At 42.2% G+C, this 21,940-nt stretch overlaps 1 long non-coding RNA gene across 1 annotated transcript; it reads left to right on the forward strand.

The window, feature by feature from the left end:
* The first annotated feature begins 996 nt into the window (after positions 1–996).
* On the forward strand, positions 997–13,008 carry LOC117594925. Its single transcript, XR_004576197.1, has 3 exons — positions 997–1,035; positions 2,576–2,739; positions 12,759–13,008. It is a non-coding gene; the product is annotated as an uncharacterized LOC117594925 (long non-coding RNA).
* Positions 13,009–21,940: the final 8,932 nt, after the last annotated feature.

A 21,940-nucleotide genomic window follows, 5' to 3' on the forward strand; every position in this document is an offset into this window, starting at 1 on the left:
TCAACCAAACGTGACTATTGCGCAAGACGCACAGCTCTGTCGCTGCTCACGAAACTATACTCGGCATTTAAAAAAAAGCAACAGAGGAGACCAATTTGGACTAGATTTTTGGAAGAAATCATGGATTGTGACTCAAGCAACTTGGTGAGTACAATAAGATAGATTTCCCAAGACATACAGTGTATTACCATCAGCATGTTAGGCTATGTTAGGCTATGTTAGGCTATGTTAGGCTATGTTAGGCTATGTTAGGCTATGTTAGGCTATGTTAGGCTATGTTAGGCTATGTTAGGCTATGTTAGGCTATGTTAGGCTATGTCCTATAGTTTCTGAGCATTTACTGCCAATTGGGTCACGTCATCATAGTAGATTTCAGTTCATAATGTCCTTATATGTAATCAATTGTCTGTGATTTGGCTATGACATTTTGTGGCTGATTCTTATGGCCTATTCATCCCCATATTTCTCCCTGAATAACCAACAGGGATTCAGGAGGTCCCTCTGGCTCTTGACCTCCACTGTGACGCCATCATCTGACTGGCCATTTCAGAGATTTCCCAGAAGTCGATAAGTCTCCCCCTTCTTTCTACTATTCCCTTCTATTATTTTCCTTTCTACTCCTGCCAACTGTTTGCTTACTATAGATGTGTGTAAGGAGGCATAGATACCAGATATGATCTAACATCATATGTGGTGATCTAACATATGATACAAACACCACATATGATGTTAGATCAAATATGATGCAAAAACCACATATGTTAGATCACCACATGAAGCAAACACCACACATGTTAGATCATTGGACCCGCCTCCTTGTGGCACCTCCTGTTGGTACCTTTATGAAGGAAAGCTAATTTTCTAGCATGTGTAACATTCTTGGGAGTGTGTAACCCTTATATTAATCTCTTTTTCACTGTTGTATGTTCTGTGTAGGTATGAACTTGAAAATTCATAATGTGTCCAAAGTGTCCAATTTGGCACGAAGTGGCCAATCTGGAAAGGACACTTTGGGCTTGCTTTACAAATGACTAAGTAGGTCATTGAATTTTATATCAAATGGCCGTGAAACTTTACCCAGATCCTGCTGACATCTAGTAGATCAAGTTGAAAGTTCCTCCAGGTTACTAATCCATGTTTGGCCTTCCCCACTGCAACTCAAACCAAAAACATGCGTTTACAAAAAACGCATGTTTTTGGTTTGTTTTATCTTCTGCCAAATCTATTGTGTTATACTTTCCTGCATTTATTTATAATTCCTGCAAACTACAGTGTCTCCTTTCAAATGGTACCCCCAAAATAATTATACTATATTCAGGTCATGAGCTACAAGCATTTAGATTTGGGTACATCATTTTAGGCGGAAATTGACTTTTTTTGGCCTTATCCAGGGTTTTTAGTGCAATAACTTGGTAAATATTTTTTTTTTTAAACAGACCCTTCGGCGAAAAGCCTAAGCACAGATCTGTACTATGAACGTTTACCCCACAGGGTCAGAATCAGTTCACGCTACGAAAACAAACATCACTGATACAAGACTGACCATCACTGATACAAAACTGACCATCACTGGTAGACCGGACCATCACTGATACAAAACTGACCATCACTGGTAGACTGGACCATCACTGATACAAAACTGACCATCACTGGTAGACCGGACCATCACTGATACAAAACTGACCATCACTGGTAGACCGGACCATCACTGATACAAAACTGACCATCACTGGTAGACCGGACCATCACTGATACAAAACTGACCATCATTGGTAGACCGGACCATCACTGGTAGACCGGACCATCACTGATACAAAACTGACCATCACTGGTAGACCGGACCATCACTGATACAAAACTGACCATCACTGGTAGACCGGACCATCACTGATACAAAACTGACCATCACTGGTAGACCGGACCATCACTGGTAGACCGGACCATCACTGGTAGACCGGACCATCACTGATACAAAACTGACCATCACTGGTTGACCGGACCATCACTGGTAGACTGGACCGTCACTGATACAAGACTGACCATCACTGGTAGACCAGACCATCACTGATACAAGACTGACCATCACTGGTAGACCGGACCATCACTTGAAGACCGGACCATCACTGATACAAGACTGACTGTCTCACTGATACAAGACTGACCGTCACTGATAGAGCAGACCATCATGGATACAAGACTGACCGTCACTGATAGACCAGGCCATCATGGATACAAGACTGACCATCACTGATAGAGCAGACCATCATGGATACAAGACTGACCATCACTGATACAAAACTGACTGTCTCACTGATACAAGACTGACCGTCACTGATAAACCAGACCATCCCTGTTACAAGACTGACCATCACATATTACACATTGCTTCATTCAATATAGCACCAGTGACCGCAGACTACTGCATCACGTGCCCCTACTGTCATTGGCAAACATCTGCACTTCCCTCTCTCCAAAAGCAGCTGTGCCCCTCATTCTGTCCATATGCTTCTGAACATCACACTCATCTTTCTCTTTCATGTCTTCTTTCCTCCCCAACGCTTTGATTCATTGCCAGGGTTTAGCACTGCCTGGGCATCCTTCCCCAGCCTCCTCAGTCTGTCACAGGAGAGATGTTCTCCACGTTCCCTCTTGGGTCCTGCGTGACCTCATCCAGGGCCTTATAAGGAGACACTCGGCCGTAGGAATTCGGTTTCAATCATCGCTGGCCTGCGGACTCGGGTGGGAAAAACTGTTTAAAGCTGATTAAAGTGTGGCATTTTTCTGGGTTGTTACTTTGAAAGCTGTTTGCGATGATCCCAGTGAAAATGGTGATGAAGAGCCAGCCGATCATTAGGAGGCTCATCCCAGCATGACCCGGTAAAGCAGTGCTGCCTAGGCGTCTAGCCTGATTATGCTGTGGCGTTTAGCAGAGCGGGGAGTGAGAGGAGTGAGGGGAGGGCAGGCAGGCGTCAGGGTTCCCAGTAAATCCCTCTTGGCAGCATGTTAAATGACTAGCCAGCCAAACAGACCACAAACTAATGAGGAGAGATTTAAAGCATCAGACATCCGATAACAATGGGAGATGAAAGGGTTGAGAGAGGGTGAGAGAACGCAAGAGGCTGGAGGACAAACTGGAGGCCATTGAAAAAGTTATATGTTACATGTCGGCTGTGGGGAAGAGAGGCGGAGGTGGTCATGAAAGGGGGTAAGGGGTGAAGAGAATGAAAAAGGGGGTGGAGTGGAGGGGTACCGGATAAGGAGAAGGATGATGAGGGGTGAGGAGGCGATGCTTAGAGAAGGATGAGGGGTGAGGAGGCGATGCGTGGAGGATGAGGAGGGGTGAGGAAAAGGACGATGAGGGGTGAGGAGGCAATGCGTGGAGGATGATGAGGGGTGAGGAAAAGGACGATGAGGGGTGTAGTGGCATTGTTTGCAGAAGGATGATGAGGGGTGAGAAGGATGATGAGGGGTGAGGAAAAGGACGATGAGGGGTGAGGAGGATGATGAGGAGTGAGAATGGAGAGAGAGGACAGCTTTTTAGTGAGTGCTGTGTAAATTTGTGACAGCAGGTGAAGTACAGTTGTAATTAGCTGGGTGACTCAAATTGGAAGAGTCCGAGGGGACGTTAATCAAACCAGATGTTGGTGATAATTATGTCTGCTGGGGCATGTCGGGATATCAGAATTCAGCGATGGTACTCAAAGTCATGAGACAGGAAAGGGCATCTATTTGAAAATTGCCATTACTTGGTCATATTTTTCTAGTTTCAGATTTTAAACATTCACACCACATAAACAGACCTTTACACACAGTAAAACCCAATGAAAACATGAACGCCAAACAACATCAATCAGTGAGTCCCTCTTCTGACTGACCAGTGAAATAGACATGGGCCCAATTATGATAAAATGCACACACACACATATACACCCACACACACACAGACCCCACTGACACACATATACACACACATATATACAGACAGCTTTGTTTAGTCACCTCTGTCATATCCCAGGGATCTGCATAAGCCCTATAGCTGTCTGTTAGGGGATTCAGATGGAAGACCAGAGCCTATCTATCAAACAACACTGCCCAGCAAACGTGCTTTGTAGCAACTAGGAGCGCGTGTGCGTGTGTGTGTGCGCGCGTGTGTGTGCGCGCGTGTGTGTGTGCGCGTGTGTGTGCGCGTGTGTGTGCGCGTGTGTGTGCGCGCGTGTATGTGCGTGCGTGTGTGCGTGTGTGCGTGCGTGTGTGCCTGTGTGTGTGCGTGCGTGTGTGTGTGTGTGTGTGCGTGTGTGTGTGTGTACTGGCACTATTCTGATTGGCAGTTACATGGAAGGGGGATTAGGAGGAGAAAGATAAAGCTCTATTTGTCGGCACGGGGCTTGAAGTGTCACTTTTCTCCTCTTGTCACTCCACTTCGCACTTCATTTCCATTCCCCATTCTCCTCTCATCTTTATTCTCCCGCCGTCTGCTGTACACACAAACAGACATACACACACACACACACACGGTTTCTCCTTTGTCATTTCCTCTCACTGTTCGGCATCCCTCTCTCAGTGGGCCCAATCAGATGTGAGGGGCCTTCACAGTGGGAGACAGATTACAACATTAGCCAGCACTTCACCTGCTGCGAGGAAGGGAGAGAGGAAGAACGCATAGGTTACAGATGGGATCGGGTGGTGGAGGAACGCATAGGTTACAGATGGGATCGGGTGGTGGAGGAACGCATAGGTTACAGATGGAATCGGGTGGTGGAGGAACGCATAGGTGACAGATGGGATCGGGTGGTGGAGGAACGCATAGGTGACAGATGGGATCGGGTGGTGGAGGAACGCGTAGGTTACAGATGGGATCGGGTGGTGGAGGAACGACGAGGGATGCTGATGGACAAATAGGAGTAGGAAAGCCCTTTACACAGGGTAAAGGGCCAAACAGATCCGTGTATTAAAAGTGCCCAGTCATCAGTTTGCATCGCATGAAGTGTGTAGTGGTCATTAGGGGGGGATTAATGTCGTTCTCAAGACACTGCTGACCAAATTTGCAGGAAGGACATGTGGAACAATGCATCAAACATGGCCTTCATAGCCGATAAGAAAAGCACTACACCATCCCCTGTATGTGTCTTTTGCACTATAGTTTATTCCCCCTTATGCTTGCTGGATTTACTTTTTAACAACATGGATATTTTTGAGGACATTTTTAATGCAGTTCATTCACAAGTAAGCGAAATGCACACAGTAACTGCAATAAATGCTGATACACAGCAGCTTTGTTTGACAATGCTAGTCTCCTATTAATGGATTGCCCCTCCATCAATTGGTAATTTATTTTGTTATTAACATTCAACCGATGCCACAGCCATGATGGTTTGAAGAAAACAGTCCTAATGTCAGACACCCCGACCTGCAAAAACTCATTTCAGAGAGGTGTTATCAAAACATTATTATGACAAAATGCAACCCATGAATGAAGATGTCTGCTCGCTTGCATGCTTGTTGACAGATTATGGTATGATGAACATTGTGATCAGTGTAAATCAAAGACCCATTAGCTACAATTATTGTGTCTGTCCGAAGTCTTGCCAATGAACAGATAGTGTTCACTTCAGTTTCATCTACAAGCATGAGGTGGTGGTCTTTCTTCATGAATAGACCTTTAGCTGGCTAACTGAGGAAGTAATGTCACTGGAAAGAATGGCATATTTTCTATAAATCAGTGGAAACGTTTTTTTTCTAGTACACCACAAATTCCTGCCAAAGTCCTTCCTCCATTTGGAGACACACTTCACAGTATTGTTATTTGCTAAAATGAAATAACAAAATCTTCAGGCCAACTTCAAAAGGTTGCAGTTGCAGGTTCTTAAAAGCTATGTGCCATAGTCTGGGGTTAGAAGGTCACGAAGAGGCCATAGGAGAGGACTGGGTGCACAGTTAGTCATGGCTCCATAGATACAGTGAGGGGGGAAAAAATGTCATCCCCTGCTGATTTTGTACATTTGCCCACTTACAAAGAAATGATCAGTCTATAATTTTAATTTGTAGGTTTGTTTGAACAGTGACAGAAAGAATAACAACAAACACATTCAGAAAAACGCATGTCAGAAATGTTATTGGTGCGATTGTTCCCAAATGGAAGAAACCCAAAAGAAATGTCCCTCGGTCTGGGGCTCCATGCAAGATCTCACCTTGTGGAGTTGCAATGATCATGAGAACGGTGAGGAATCAGCCCAGGACTACACGGGAGGATCTTGTCAATGATCCCAAGGTGACCATAGTCACCAAGAAAACAATTGGTTACACACTACGCCGTGAAGGACTGAAATCCTGCAGCGCCTGCAAGGTCCCCCTGCTCAAGAAAGCACATGTACAGGCCTGTCTGAAGTTTGCCAATGAACATCTGAATGATTCAGAGGAGAACTGGGGGAAAGTGTTGTTGTCAGATGAGACCAAAATCAAGCTCTTTGGTATCAACTCAACTCGCCGTGTTTGGAGGAGGTGGAATGCTGCCTATGACCCCAAGAACACCATCCCCACCATTAAACTTAGGTGAAAACATTGTGCTTTGGGGGTGTTTTTCTACTAAGGGGACAGGACAACTACACCACATCAAAGGGACGATGGACGGGGCCATGTATCGTCAAATCTTGGGTGAGAACCTCCTTCCCTCAGCCAGGGCATTGAAAATGGGTCGTGGATGGGTATTCCAACATGACAATGACCCAAAACACACAGCCAAGGCAACAAAGGAGTGGCTCAAAAAGATACACATTAAGGTCCTGGAGTGGCCTAGCCAGTCTCCAGATGTTAATCCCATAGAAAATCTGTGGAGGGAGCTGAAGGTTCCAGTTGCCAAACGTCAGCCTCGAAACCTTAATGACTTGGAGAAGATCTGCAAAGAGGAGTGGGACAAAATCCGTCCTGAAATGTGTGCAAACCTGGTGGCCAACTACAAGAAGCGTCTGACCTCTGTGATTGTCAACAAGGGTTCTGCCACCAAGTACTGAGTCATGTTTTGCAGATGAGTTGAATACTTATTTCACTCATTAAAATGCAAATCAATTTCAAAAATTTTGTACATGCGTTTTTCTGGATTTCTTTTGTTTTTATTCTGTCTCTCACTGTTCAAAAAAACCCACCATTAAAATTAAAGTCTGATCATTTCTTTGTCAGTGGGCAAACATACAAAATCAGCAGGGGATCAAATAATTGTTTCTCTCACTGTAGCAACAGATTGGTGAACTTCAACTTTAAGAAAACCTGTAGCCGTCAATCAACATGAAAACTCTTTGATGTATCGGAGAAAACCCGTAGCCGTCAATCAACATGAAAACTCTTTGATGTATCGGTGTGTGTGTGACATCCCTCTAATAAAGCCCTATGTCATAAATGTCTTTGCAAATAGCTTGATAGAAGAATGAAATAGATTTTTGGATTGACTTTTTTGTCTTTTCCCTGTCATTTTACTGGTCATTGATTCCTGTGGGATGGACCTTCATTATCAGCCACAGACTCACAGAGTTGAGAGGGTGTGGGTGTGTGAGACAGAAATTGTGTTTTCTGGCCAAGTATATCGTCACAGCATTTATCTCTGAACCAATTTGACTATTTTAACTCGTTTTACCCTGCAATCATTTTGCTCTCTGTAAAAATACCTGCAATTACACCTGACTGCTTAGCTGGCAGATTGTAGAAGGATCTATCAGGGTTAAGAATACACAGTGTATTTGTGTGCTTTTGTTTGTGCCAAGAATTTGGTCAGTCACATCTCCAAAGACATTTACCCGGTGGGATTATTAAAACACTATGTAATAGCATATAATTAAACCTCTGATGTGTTTTGTGCACGATACATACACACATTTGCACAAAACGTGCACACACGCATGCACAGCCGATAGACATCTATAGGCAGTGAAACTCCAGGGCACATTAAGATAATTGTCAACTGACTTCAAATCATTTCTTTCCATTTAATTATTTCCAATATTTATTTATTTTCGCCTCTCCCTTTCCTGGCCCAAAGGCAGGAAGTATGCTTGAAGTATTGCAGTGTTCTCTATCTTTTCCACTTTTTTTCTTTAATCCTGTAATTTCTCCATTCTGCTAAAACTTTCTATTTCCTCTCAACTGATGCTACCACCTTGACCCTACTCAGTAGACATTTTCCACATGTTCTCACATGTGATGGTGGGATGTGACTGGGTTTGATGCTGGTCGGATGTGACATGGCTTGATGCTGATCAGATGTGACAAGGTTTGATGCTGATCGGATGTGACGGCTTGATGCTGGTCAGATGTGACTATTTTAATGCTGGTCGGATGTGACAGGGCTCAAGGCTGGATGCTGTTCGGATGTGACAGGGCTTGATGCAGGTCGGATGTGATGCTGGTCTGTCATAAATTCCAAAGGGACACCCAGCTGTAAGCATCTCATCTCATCTTCAGATGAGATGAAGATGATGTAAGCTTCCAAGCAATACGAGGCCACCAGCCAAAATAAATACCTTCTATTTTGTCTACCAGGCAGGTGTCACAGAACAATGTGTGAGAACACGCTGTTCCAGACGACTGTGTGATCTTGCCGACCTGTAGCCGGTGTGAGTTTTAAACAGGTTAATATTGGCTGCAGGGGACAGATGGAAGAATACCAGGACATATCTTCGTAGTATGTGCAGATCAGCTTCATGTGTCTTCACAAACATCTTTAACCTCTCCTCGACCCAGGTCCATAACAACAACTGTGTTAAAACAGACCCAGTCCCTAAGAACACCAAGGCAACTGGCCTAAATTCATATGGTCCAGTAGCATGTACAATTTTAGCCATAATATTTTTTGAAAATGCTGGTCATGGCTTATACCAACCCTATCGGGACACACTGAACCCACTAGTCTCAACAGACCCACACACAACGCAATTTCAATTACATTTATATAGATATTTTTACATTTTGGTCATTTAGGAGATGTTCTTATCCAGAGCGCATACATTTTTAAAAAGCTATGTAAAACAATTACACAGGTTAGTAGCAAGTGCATTGTAATCAATGAATAAAGCAAGGCAAGATTGTTTGTATAGTACATATCATACACTGGGGCAATTCAAAGCGCTTTAAATGATTAGGCCACCAAACATCCAGCATACATTTAGAATAAAAGACAAAACATAAAAACAAAACTGTGCATAAAAAAAGCATGCTAATCACATTTAAGAGGGCTGAACGAATATTAAAAGATCAATAAAGGTAGTAGAAAAATTTAAGGTTTTTTAGCCTAGATTTAAATTTGATCAATCTTGGAGCAAGTCAAAGATTTTCTGGCAGTTTGTTCTAGCTCTCCATGCCATAATGATTAAACGCTGCCAAACATTGTCCTTCCTCTGGGAACGGTTAGAGCAGGGTTTCTTAAAGGAATTTTTTGGTGAATTAATACAAGGCTTTTGGAATTAATACAGTTTTGAGAGTTTACGATTTTTTAAAGGAAGCCTCTCCCAGCAAAAAAGATAGTGAACGGGGCAACGGCGTTCGAAATGATATGATCCATTCGGTTTCCCAATTGCAACATTATTTTCAATGCCCCATGGTAAAATTTGTTGAATTTAAATTAACTTTAAAACTCTCAGATGTCAAGCGGGGCACACTAACATGTATTGGGCTTTGGGAACCTCGTGGTTTCATGGGTCCCAGGAAAGCACAGCATTTCTCATTTGGGTCCCTGGATGGATACGTTTAAGAACCCCTGATCTAGAGCGTTAATGCTGAAAGAATAGGTCTGAGATGGCCCTGGACCATTGAATGATTTATAGATAAGTAGCAATATCTTAAAATAAGTTGTATGAAATACAGGAAGCCAGTGCTGTGTCCTAAGTGTTGGTGTAATGTGTTTGGCTTTCTTACTTTTTCTTAGTTTTCTTTGATACATAGTTATCTATGGAGAGAAATTATTTCCTGTCTTGTAAATAAGACTTGAACCAATTTAGGACTCTGTCACAAAGACCAACACAGTTTTCCAGTCTGTCAAGCAGTTGTATGATAAACTGTGTAAAACACCTTACTTAGTTCCAATTACACTAGCATTGACATTTCACCAGAATCAGTGTTTAAATCATGGTCGTTTAAAACTATAATAATCAGGGCAATCTCTGTGCTGTGATGGGGCCGAATTCCTGATTGGAAAGCATGAAAGTGAATGAAAAAATGAAATGAAAGTAACCATTTGAGTTTAAGAAACTGCTTATTTGTTTGAAAATAGATTTTACCTGTTACAGATGTATTTGAAATTGGTCTGGAGTTGCTGATTAGACAAGGGTTTTTGGCAACATTTTTAACAGAGTCTTATTGACTGCCAGGTTCAAGGCCTTTGGAAAATTGCCTAACAAGAGAACCAACTATTGCCTAACCAACGCCAAGCAGCTAAAAACATCTTTAAAAAGTTTGTAAGCAGAGCAAGGACGCAGCTTGACAGCTTAAGATGTTGTACAATGTACAATGTGTTGTGTAATGAATTGTATTAAACTGTGTCATGCTAACAGAATTATGTGAATGTAGTGGTGGCACTCTTCATTTTTGTGAAGTTTTTAATCGCTTGTCTAATGCACTGAATGTTGTCCTTGACAAAGGAGGCGAATTCATTGCATTTATCCGTGAAAAGCAGCTCAGGGGCTACTGGTGCTGAGGTGCTTGTCAACCTATATCAACAGTAGCAAATTGTAAATGGTTAAAGTTTAGTTTAAGGATATTCGGGCAACAATATATATTTCCTAAAGCCTCTCAGTTCTGTATTTAAGAATTAAGTTTCTCTCTATTTAGATGTCATAATCAACCTTTTTCACCATTTGCACTCAGCTTTTCGTCTATTACTTTTGGTGTTTTTGCAGATGTAGTGTTTTTCCAAGGTGCTTTTTGTTTGCAAGTAATTGTTTTTACCTTAGCAGGTGCAATGATATCAATAATATGAAACATTCTAGAACTGAGCATGTTTAGAAAGTCACTAACAGTGGTTGAAATACAGTTGTCACGTGAGGTTGGTGACAATGAGCCATCATAAACAGTGCTTTAGTGTTCTCATTGATGTGCTGTTTTTTAACAGTACCTACTCTAATAGACTCCCTCTCCCAACTGGACAACAGCAATATCTACGTGAGAATGCTGTGTCATCAACTTCAGCTAAGCGTTCAACACCTCCAAGCTCATCACTAATTTGACTGATCACCTCCCTGTGCAATTGGGAAACTGGGTTTTCCATGACCGCCACAAGGTGGAGGAGGTTGGCAACAACGCACCTCCTGAGCAGACCCTATCTACAGGGGGCCCCTCGGGGGGTGAATGCATAGTCCCCTCCTGTACTGAATGTTTACCCACCACCATCTTCAACGCAATGATTAAGTTCTGCTGACACAACGGTAGTAGGTGACGACAAGATAGCCAACGGGGAGGAATCCAGTTACCTGGTGGTGCCATGGCAACCTCAGCAAAACAAAATCATGGACAGCTAATCATGGACTACATGATTTTGACAAGGCTGGGGCGGAGCGATTCAAAAGCTTCAGGGTCGTACAGACCCTCAGACCTTCAAACATTTCTACAGCTGCGTTATCAAAAGCTTCTTGAAAGTTGCCAACACTTGTTATGGCTGAATTTATCACAGTTCATCACTACAGCCAAGCTCCCGCCATCCCTGACCTCTACACCAGGTGGCGTCAGACGTAGGCCTTAAAAATGGCATACATGTCTAGAACCGACAAGACCTTGTACAGCTCAAACGTGAATGCAAAAAAACTACACAGTAGCTATCTGGTCTATTAACATGATCCCAATTATTGTACTCTAATGCCGTACATACACACACACACGTACATTAATCACATGCGCTGCTGCTACTGTTTAACTATCATGTTGCCAATTAGCTTTACTTCCACAGGCGCTCCACATCAACCTCAATTCAATTTTGAAAGGGCCTGTAAGTAAGCATTTTACTCTTAGTCTACACTTTTTCTTCAGGAAGTGTTTTAAAAATGTCATTCCATTTGCTGTTTCTCCTCCTTCCTCTCTACCGTCCCTTCATCTATCCCCCACTAAAGCTGCTTTATATCACTATCCTTTTCAAGCTTCTGCCTCTAACCCTAGGAAACTTCTTTTTCAATTCCCTCCTTAATCCTCCTTGCCCTCTCTCGTCCCTCTCTGCAGACAACTTTTTCAAACCATAGAAAAAGGCTGCCATCGTCCACTCCTCATTTACTGCCTACTGAGTTCACCCACGCACTATGCTTAGGGCCTCTTTCTCCCCTCTCTCCGGATGAAATCTTGCTGCAACTAGTGATGTCTGACCTCCTGACAACCTTGCCACTCAATCCAATCCCTTCCTCCTTTCTCCAGTCCATCACTGGAGTCTTTCTCCCATTCTTAATCAACTCATTCCTGACCATCCCCTCTGACTGCTAAATAGTTGCGCCCCTCCTCTAGAAACCAACACTCATTGTGTTGCTAGTTGTCAAAAACTACGTATTTAATACACTTGTCAATAATCGCTTTCATTTGTTTAAATCCTATCTACTTACTTTTGTTGGTTTGATTGTATTTTTTAATATGTAATCAAACTTTTGCCCTATCACATTCTTGTTTAAATGTATTACTTTGATAAACCTACTACATTATTTGTTGGAAGGTGAGAAAAGCTCATTTAGCAACAAACTGTACAGATATGTTCGACCAATAAAACTGACTGTCTGTTTGTATCCTCCTAAATGTATCCCCATCAGATCCTCCTCTCTGCTCGCTCAAGGTTGGATGTTTCAAGTTCTGCACCCACCTGGATAACCTTCTACTGTACCTGGCAGGTCCAGGAAACGTGGAGAGGATTTGTGCCTTCACCTTTCAAAATAACAAAATGAGCATGACATTCAAATCCCTCCTGTCTTTTAAAAAGTTTAACATTCAATTAAATCTAGAATCATCTTTCTGGGGAAGTCTGACCACTCCATGAGGTCACTCATGAAAGCTTGTCAAAGCAGTGAGTCTACAGCATCTGCAGAGTACAACCTTTTGTCAGACAGGAAGTAGTGCAGATCCTAATCTAGTCACTTGTCATTTCCCGGTAGACTCCTGATACTCTTTATTGTCTTGCTTCCCTGCTTGTGCCATCAATACCATGAGAGTTACAGAACGCCACAGTCACCCACTCCTTCGCACGCTCCACAGGCTTCCAGATAAAGGTTGCCTCTTGAAGACCCTGGTGCTTGTTAACACAGCAGCTGGGAGAACTGCTCCTTCCTAGCATTCAGTGGGAGGATGGCTCCCTCCTAACCAAGTCAAAGATCTTCTCTGTCCTAACACCCCATTGGTGTCACAAGCATCCCCTGATGTCAGGACAGATCGTAAAGACCACTTCAATAACTCTAAACAAATACGCCGGACATATGCAATTGTTTCACCTATCTTAACACAAAAGCAGTAAATTAATAATAGCGGAATGAGAAAAATACCAATTATATTAGCATGACTCCTGTATGCTTGATAATAACTATAATAATAATAATAATTATTATTATTATTGTATTTGTATTGCGCTTTTGTAGTAGAAGTACACAGTGCTTTACACACAATAAAAATAGAAATACATTAAAATAATAATAAAAGAAAATGTATATTATTTAAACAAAAGGAAGTTAAAAAAAAAATCACAGTGATAATATTTGTAAAAGCCATCTTATAAAAATTAGTTTTTAGGTAAGATTTAAAAGAATGCACTGACATAGCATCTCTGATATTCTGTGGTAGGCTGTTCCAGAGTCTAGGGGCTCGTATAGCAAAGGCCCGGGTTCCCTCTAGTTTTCAGTCTAGACTCTGGGACAGCCAGAAGTCCTTATGCAGCTGATCTGAGAAGCCTAACAGTGCAGTATGGGTTTAGCATGTCACGAATGTAATCAGGTCGCAGACCATGTGGTGCCTGGAAAGTGATAAATAGAATTTAAAAATCTACTCTAAACTTCACCAGTAACCACTGTAGAGCTGCCAACACTGGGGTTATATGGGACCTTGATTTAGTCCTTGTAACAAGTCTGGCAGCTGAATTCTGTACAACTCGGTGTTTACCCAGGGACTTATTGTTGAGGCATGTAAACAAAGCATTACAGTAGTCTAGGTGAGATGAAATAAAAGCATGTATAATTTTTTCACTGTCCTCAAAAGATAAAACCGATCTTTTTTGGCAATATTTTTAAGTTGGTAAAAGCATGACTGCACCAATTTTTTATGTTATATTCAAACTGTAAGTTTGGATCAAAGAAAACTCCCACTTTTCTGGCCACAGGCACAATATTTTTGGTAGTGATCCTAGAGCCAACCGAAGAACATCCGAAATAGATGGGGGGCCAATAATTAAAACTTCAGTTTATCAGGGTTCAACTAAAGACATCCAGTGTGTAACATTTTCCAGGCAAATTATGCAGAACACACAACTTGCTCAAGTCATTTGGCTTAACCAACAAATACAATTGCTTCTCATCTACAATACAATTAAAATAAATGTTGCGCTGCGAATTATACTACCGAATGGAAGCATATACAGAGAAAACAGGATTGGTCCCAGGTTGGAACCCTGCGGAACACCACATATGACAGGCACAGAGGAAGACATAATTGTTAATGGAAAATGCAAATGCTCTATTTGACAGATACGACTTGAACCAATCTAGTGCAATCCCTGAGATCTCAACCCAGTTTCTAAGTTTGTCAGTTAAAATGTTGTGGTCTATAATTTTGAAAGCTGCACTAGTAACAACAATATTGAACCTTCTCCCGAGTCAGCATTCAACAACAAGTCATTTGTAACCTATTGTTGAGGCATGTAAATAAAGTATTAGAATATAGTTTTCTCACTGTCCTCAAAAGATAAAACCAATCTTTTTTTTCTAAAAATAAATTCCAGTCAGGTTGGAATTATTACTAAACGTGTACAGCTGCAGTGCTGACACAAGCAAATTAGTTATAGTCTTTCACTCCTTGTGCAACAACACAGTGGTGGATATACAGAACCTGGTGTGAAGTGGTGTTTTTTGTTCTGTGGCGGTTACCTAAGATCTGGTTCTGGTTCCACTTCAAACTAACTTTGCGTATAATCCAGAACTGGCTTGGTGTCTGGTTGGCTGGCTGACTCACTGACAAAATGAAAATGTTTACGATGAAGTAAAAAACAGAACCATAATCCTTTTACCACAGTCCAACTATACAATCATTCAGGCATACAGACACACACACACACACACACACACACACACACACATACACACAGGACAACCTCCACTGATAGCATGTATAATTCATGCTCTAGTTTTGCATCTCAGTCATGCTGGTTTGCACATGTGATTCATTATATCAGCCGTGTCAGCTGACCTCCCCCATGACTAAGAGAGAGAAAGATAGAGATATAGACTCACTCTGTTCAGAAAAGGGCTCCATAAGCAACTCATGCCCAACTAAATCATAAGAAAACATGTCAACAATGATTTGACGAACTGGAAAGAGTCAGCCGGGATAAAAACATTTTGCTCTAAACAGAGGGTGCATGATTTCTGACCTGTGTGACTGATGTGACTGAATAAACTTGACCATGTACTGATCCAGAGCCCCTGATGTTGAGACGCCACCTTTGACACACCTGGCTGTCAAGAGAAGACATGCTATGTGCACTTTGCCCATATTTCTTGGTAGAAATCAAGATGATTGCTTTGCAAAATAAATATTATTTCCAATCATTTTTAATCACACAATGCTGTTTTTAGTATTCGGAAAACAATTTACCATAAGCTTGGGTTAGTATATAGATCTAATAATAAATTTACTGTGTCTGTTAGAAACAACTTAGTAACTGTTGCTTCCTATCCTAGACTGCGGTGATATCATCTATCAAACACAATCAAGGCCTTGTTTCAAAAATGACATGTCATTTAAAGCAATCTTTGCAGTTTCATTCTTGGATGGCACTTTAAGAGACATCATTATACAATGTATGACTCACTAAATTGGTTGTCACTACCAAACAGAAGACGAGTGTGTTGGTACCAATTTTATATTGATTGTATTACCTATAACAGTCTCTAGAAATATGAAAGAACACTTAACTTTACGAGACACTACCCTTCTCGACAACATCAACAATTAACTTTTAAACAGGTACTAAACAAGGTTGAAGATCTGTCAGATACAAAGGCAAAACTGACCGGAATAGTTTACCTTTAGAAATCCAGGCATTACATATGTTTGTATGTACGTACAGTGGGGAGAACAAGTATTTGATACACTGCCGATTTTGCATGTTTTCCTACTTACAAAGCATGTAGAGGTCTGTAATTTTATCATAGGTACACTTCAACTGTGAGAGACGGAATTAAAAATAAATATGCTGAAAACCACATTATATGTTTTTTAAATAATTAATTAGCATTTTATTGCATGACATAAGTATTTGATCACCTACCAACCAGTAAGAATTCCGGCTCTCACAGACCTGTTTGTTTTTCTTTAAGAAGCCCTCCTGTTCTCCACTCATTACCTGCACTAACTGCACCTGTTTGAACTTGTTACGTGTATAAAAGACACCTGTCCACACACTCAATCAAACAGACTCCAACCTCTCCACAATGGCCAAGACCAGAGAGTTGTGTTAGGATATCAGGGATAAAATTGTAGACCTGCACAAGGCTGGGATGGGCTACAGGACAATAGGCAAGCAGCTTGGTGAGAAGGCAACAACTGTTGGCGCAATTTTTAGAAAATGGAAGAAGTTCAAGATGACGGTCAATCTCCCTCGGTCTGTGGCTCCACGCAAGATCTCACCTCGTGGGGCATCTATGATCATGAGGAAGGTGAGGGATCAGCCTAGAACTACACGGGAGGATCTGGTCAATGACCTGAAGAGAGCTGGGACCACAGTCTCAAAGAAAACCATTAGTAACACACTACGCCGTCATGGATTTAAATCCTGCAGCGCATGCAAGGTCTCCCTGCTCAAGCCAGCGCATGTCCAGGCCCGTCTGAAGTTTTCCAATGACCATGTGGGTGATCCAGAGGAGGAATGGGAGAAGGTCATGTGGTCTGATGAGAAAAAATAGAGCTTTTTGGTCTAAACTCCACTCGCCGTGTTTGGAGGAAGACGAAGGATGAGTACAACCCCAAGAACACCATCCCAACCGTGAAGCATGGAGGTGGAAACATCATTCTTTGGGGTTGCTTTTCTGCAAAGGAGACAGGATGACTGCACTGTATTGAGGGGAGGATTGATGGGGTCATGTATTGTGAGATCTTGGCCAACAACCTCCTTCCCTCAGTATGAGCATTGAAGATGGGTCATGGCTGGGTCTTCCAGCATGACAACGACCCGAAACACACAGCCAGGGCAACTAAGGAGTGGCTCCGTAAGAAGCATCTCAGGATCCTGGAGTGGCCTAGTCAGTCTCCAGACCTGAACCCAATAGAAAATCTGAAAGTCTGTATTGCCCAGCGACAGCCCTGAAACCTGAAGGATCTGGAGAAAGTCTGTATGGAGGAGTGGGCCAAAATCCCTGCTGTAGTTTGTGCAAACCTGGTCGAGAACTACAGGAAACGAATGACCTCTGTAATTGCAAATAAAGGTTTCTGTACCAAATATTATGTTCTACTTTTCTGATGTATCAAATACTTATGTCATGCAATAAAATGCAAATGAATTACTTAAAAATCATACAATGTGATTTTCTGTATTTTTGTTTTAGATTCCGTCACTCACAGTTGACGAGTACCTATGATGAATATTACAGACTTCTACATGCTTTGTAAGTGGGAAACACTGCTGATTTTGCAGGTTATCAAATACTTGTTCTCCCCACTGTACGTGTATGTACAGCATGTCACTACTACAGGCATTTATTTGTTGTATAAGCAATTTTAGGTTCTGGGTTTTCTGGTGTCGATAACAGTCCTGTTTGTCTCCCTGGGACAGATGGCCACTCGATGAGGGTCACCCCACAGGGAAAGAAACTGTTCAGGTGGTGTTTTTTTATTGTTGGGGGGGTTGCTGAGGAGTGGCCATAACTAACCTGTACTGCCAGCCTGTCCTCCTTCCGGAGAATCATTTTTGGAACAGGAGGTGACTGGGGTGGGGGCAGTTGTTCAGGTTCCTGTTCGCTCTCCCTTTATTTTCTTTCTCCACGTGGTCGGGTCTTCACAGAGATGATAATAACAAGTCAACAGTTTACATGCTTTCAGATTGACGTATACCATTGAATTCTGTTCAGAAACACACGCAGGAATGCACCCTCTCGCACACACACTCACACAAACACACGTATACACACACAGAGTCAAAGTGGCTGTTCTCGTCTGAAAGGCGTCTTAATTGCTAATGAATCATCCAACACTTATCATCCAGCTGGCCTTCTGACGCAGACTATAAAAGAGTGGAAATGGACTGAAAAAAACAAAACAAAAGCGGCATACACACACACACACACACATGAATGCTTCTGTACACACGCCCACACGTCACATTAATATCTGATGGCTTTGTATCACGGAGACGTCATATGTGCCTGTGAGCTATTCACAGAATAATTGAAGGAGATGGGCGTGAGGGATAGACGCGATTACCAAAATGAAAATGGCCTTGCCCACACAAACACAACCAAGACATGAGGATGCGTTCTGTGTTGGGTGGAGGTGGGGTCTGGGCGGGAGTGTGTCTCATTAATATATCTAATCCAGATCGGAGATGGAGACAGATAGGCATCATCAATCTGCACCTATTCTGCCTCCCCTCTCTCTATGTTCCCTTTCTCTGTCTTTTCCCCAATCCACTTACCCACACAGCTCAGGCCTGGTGCAGATGTGGGACTCGTGGCACACTTGGCTGGTCCCCATTAATAAACATATTGAAAATGTGCAGTTGGATAAAAATAAGTGGCTATAGGAATGGCCTCAATCCAAAGTGTGTTTCGTGAGCGCATGTTTCTGACTCAGGGGAGATATGTATTCTTGTGTGGCTCACAGAGTCAGGAGCGTAAACCGACTGAGAATAGAACATCTTCCAGGTGATGGTCTCAAAAAAAACGACTGAAATAAACAAACCTAACCTGTGGGAATAGCATTGTTTTTTTTCCGTTCTCCAGAGAACAATTATGTAGTGAGGTGTGGTGGTGGCACAGGGACGGGAGAGAAGGGGAGGCGGATTGTGGATGGGACAGGAGTGTGTAGCTGTGGTGTCTAATTAGATCCGTGTATGTGTGTGTGTGCGTTTGTGTGTGTCAGCCGTTGGCTGAATATCACTGGATCCTCCACAACTTGAACTATTTACTCTTTAAAAACAAACACTGCTACGCTTGAGCTGTCTGTGTGTGTTTATGTTTCATCAACAATTCGATTGGAGATGAGAACGCTAGCCCCCTCTGATCCAACACATTCACTGTTTTCTCCTTATTAGCACTTGCCAAAACTCACAGGCATGTAAATACCGCAATGTTTATTGGCCTATTTCAGTGATGTGTGTTTGTGTGTGTGGCCCTGATATTTAACTTGCTCAATGGCAACACCAGAGTTGTTTTTCCAACCCCATATACTGGCACTCAAAATAATTGATCCTTGAAGAGTTTACTTCTATTGATAAATCCACACTATAATTCATATGGATTCACTTATCCAAATCCATTTCCAGGACAACGAGTTACAGAAAGGCTGAGGGTGATAGAGGCATAATGAACGAAAGATATAGAGGGTGGATTAAGAGAACTGGAGAGTCAGGCAACAGGGTTCCTGTGTTTGGATGAATCTCTTTTTCCATTCCTCTGGTTCATGCTTGTGAATTAATCTGTATTTCAATTCCTCTGGTTCTTGTGTGTGAATAAATCTGTATTTAAATTTCTCTGGTTCCTGTGTGTGAATAAATCTGTATTTCAATTCCGCTGGTTCCTGTGTGTGTAGATACATCTCTATTTCCATTCCTCGGTTTCTTGTGTGTGTAGATAAATCTCTATTTCCATTCCTCTGGTTCTTGTGTGTGTGGATAAATCTCTATTTCCATTTAAGATAAGCGATTACAGCTCTCCGTAACAGAATAACTGAAGCTACAAATCACCCAAATAGCACTGCCGCTCGCTCTAAAAATGATAAATGATGGATGCTCATGCTTTGTTATCCACGAGGGGCCCCTTGTGGCCATTTAGCCCACCTATCCACAGGGATAACAGGGAAGAGACTTAGCATTGTGGGAAAATACATTCAAGATCACCTAGCTGAGCGTGAACAGCTGCGGAGTTCTGCCTGAGGTGGCAGTGTGCAACTGAATCACACACACACGCAAGTGGTTAACAACTTGTCTCCTGGATCTGAAACCGAGAACGGGTCTGTGGGCTTAGCGCTATTCCAGGTGGATATGGGAGTGCTGGTCCGACAATCTCTCTGCATTCCCAAACACATCAGCCAGGAATTTTAATGGAGGTGAAAAAGAGTCCTCTACATTTCAAGTTCCCAGCAGAATCAAAACAACGAGGTTCACTGAAATGTGCAGGAGACTATGTGAGTTAGGAATGAGTTGTGAGGGCAACGATGATGACCTCCAATGGGATGAAGGTAGATATTCCTCTACACGTAAACATCTCCCACCACACACACACATTTCTCTTTCATCTATCCTTGTGGGGACCTGAGACCGAACCATGACCCAGAAATCAATGTTCCCTATTACGTATCCCTGATCCTAACTCTAACCTAAACCATAACCTTAACCTAACCCTTAACTTAATCTCAATAACTTAACTTTGCCCTAACACCTAAAAATATAACTTACTGGTAACGTCTAAACCTAAAAGCTACCCCAATTCTGTCACTGTGACCAATCATACGTTTTCCCCTAAGCGGCCATTTTCTCTGGTTCTACTATCTTTGTGGGGACATCACATAGACACGGATCACATACACACACTTGTACTATCCTTTAAAAAATATGTAAATGTGCACATCTGGAAGCAATGGAGAGATGCTGTCACATTCACTTCCATTCTGGGCCTTTGACTGAGCTCTTAAACAAATACTCAGTTCAGCAGATGCTAAATTTCAGGAATGTATTCTAATGTATGGGCTTAGATCATGCCTGTTCACACATTCAAACACATAGACACACATACCATGTGCACACACGGGCGTGCATAGAAAGACACAAACGTACTCAGCTTAATCAGGCAGTGATTTGATGGATGATGGTTTCGGACACACAACATAAATGTTGTTATTGGTGTAATTGACTTCCTGTTGAAGGATAAGGGGGTAATTTTACTGTGAACAAATTGCATCCAGAGGACGAGAGAGCTAGAATTGTGTGTCGTAGTGTAGGCTGTTTCTTCCGTTTGAGTGGCTGTGCCTCTAGAGCACTTATCACAGTCATTAATCATGAGGTTAGTGTTGAAACGGGCGACATAAGAGATGTTTAGCTACACTTGCAGTTTCTTCCTTTATTTTTTCAAGGAAAGGCCTTGGCATTGTAGTGTATGTTTTGGTCATAACCTGAAGAAACATCTGTTATAAGGGACGCTATTTTTATTTTTTTATTTTTCATTTTACCTTTTTATATTGTTTGGCCAAAAGATAATGTTTTTGTTGTCTACCTTGCAAACAAGTGTTGCATTTACCTGGACTGGAAGTTGTAGACCTATGTACTGTGTGCATCACAGATGTTTCCACTTATTTCTGTTGCTTAACAGGGATTTCTCATAGAGATCATGGGCCAGTTATCTCGCATGTGGGAGTTTTACTTACTCAAACATATACTGTGGGCAGATCTGCCCTGAAGGCAGACATCTGTGTGACTGGTTGACTCGGTGGAGACGGGTGAGCGTGAATTAAAAAAGGCTCACATAAGGTACATCCTGCCACAAAGTAACAGGTTTGAGCAACCCTGCTAATTATTCAAATTAAAATA

Source organism: Esox lucius, chromosome 1, assembly GCF_011004845.1.
Source record: "Esox lucius isolate fEsoLuc1 chromosome 1, fEsoLuc1.pri, whole genome shotgun sequence".
In the NCBI taxonomy this organism is placed as follows: domain Eukaryota; kingdom Metazoa; phylum Chordata; class Actinopteri; order Esociformes; family Esocidae; genus Esox; species Esox lucius.